This window comes from Microtus ochrogaster, chromosome 10 (genome assembly GCF_000317375.1).
Source record: "Microtus ochrogaster isolate Prairie Vole_2 chromosome 10, MicOch1.0, whole genome shotgun sequence".
Taxonomy (NCBI): domain Eukaryota; kingdom Metazoa; phylum Chordata; class Mammalia; order Rodentia; family Cricetidae; genus Microtus; species Microtus ochrogaster.
This window is the reverse complement of record NC_022016.1, coordinates 81,636,363-81,638,083: the sequence shown is the minus strand read 5'-3', so window position 1 is coordinate 81,638,083 and position 1,721 is coordinate 81,636,363. Positions and strand designations below refer to the sequence as shown.

The 1,721-nt window shown below is 44.2% G+C and overlaps 1 protein-coding gene across 8 annotated transcripts in view; it reads right to left on the bottom strand.

Annotated features, from left to right (window-relative positions):
- The window catches only part of Camta1 (calmodulin binding transcription activator 1), an 805,451-nt gene that overhangs the window by 201,815 nt on the left and 601,915 nt on the right, over nucleotides 1–1,721 (bottom strand). The window lies entirely within an intron of this gene.

Sequence of the window (1,721 nt, the reverse complement as noted above, 5' to 3'; positions counted from 1 at the left end):
AGAGAGAGAGAGAGAGAGAGAGAGAGAGAGAGAAACCTTGCAAATAAACCCCCACAATGAGACATTACTACATACCTGTGTCAGAATATTTCAAGTAAACTGAGGCACAAGGCTGATAATAGGATGGCTCACATAAAGATGTCTGCCACTAGGCCTGATGACCCTTTGGAGTTTCATTCTTGGTACCCACATAGTGGAATGAGAGAACCAACTTCAGCAGGCTGTCCTCTGACCTCTGACCTCTACATGCTTGCTGTTGCATGCTTGTGCCCTCCAAATAGATAGATAGATAGATAGATAGATAGATAGATACATACATACATACATACATACATACATACATACATACATAATAGAAAACAAAACACCCATCTAATCTACATGAGAGGTAGAAAAAGACAAGATCTGCTGAGTAAACCGGAAGCATGGGGGTCATGGGAGAGAGTAGAAGGGGAAGGACGAGAAGGGAGAAGAGAAAAATACATAGCTCAATAAAAACAATAAAAAGAACAAATACAGTCTTAAAAAAAGGAAAAAAAAAGAAACAGAAAAGAGGAACAGAAAACACCCAGGACAGTACCAGGTGCTAGCGAGGATGCGGAGATCGGATCATTCATACACTCTGGGCAGGACGGGAACCTTATAAGCACTCTGGAAAACAGGTGATTTTTTTTTTTAACTAAACATCAAATGATCTATCAAAAGCATGCATGGCTATTTATCCCAGAGGACAAAAGGTCCCATTTACACAGACTTGTGCACACAGCACACACAGTAGAGCCGTTTGCTGTAGCTGGAAAGCAGATGTGCCCAGGCATCCTTTGAGGAACGACTAGTGAGCAGATGGTGACACCCTGGAACCATGGATCACTGCTCGGTAACAAACAGGACTGAACTATTGACATGCGTGCCACAGTTTGGGTGACTCTCCACTGGGAAGTCAGTACTGTGATAGTGTGGCAGATGCACACGCCTACACGTGGGACAGAACTCCGTGAGCTCTCAGGCCAGTTGAGCTGGTGTGTATAACAGCGAAGACTGCTTCAGATGGACGTGAGGTTGCTTTCTGATCTCCACATATGCTCTGGGACATATACATGGAAATGTGCACACAGACGTGTATATACACACATCATACACACGGAAACATGTATATGTGTCCACATAACCACACAATAAATTCAAGCAAAACCGGGCACCACTGAGTAAGCCTGGTAAGTTGTATCAGGCCACGCTCTGCCTGTGACATTACATAAGTGTTTCCCAACATATTACCGTTGGGGGAAACAGGATGAAGGACACAGGGACCTCTAGGTGTTATTTCTTACGGATGCATACAAATCTATGATTATCTTAGTAAAACTTCCAGTTAAAAGGGAGATATGGACAGGGATGTTGCCATTTAGGTTTGTCAAATAAGTCATTCCAAAGCTACCACCTCATTTCCTGTCTTCATAAAGAAGGCATTTACAGTGCACTAAACACGGGAGGGCACAGTCTCAGAGTCAGGAAGCTTCCTTGGAAGGGAACACGACACACGAAAAACTCATCCACTTAGAAATCCCCCCTCGCTTCTCTACAGACCCATGAGACCGTCACTCTGAATGATCCAGGACTCAAGACAATCATCTGAGAGCCGGTAAGATCAAGTGTAGGCATTTAAACAACGGGAAGGTGATGTGATGGTTGTGGTAGTGATGACGGTGGTGGTGGTGGTGGTG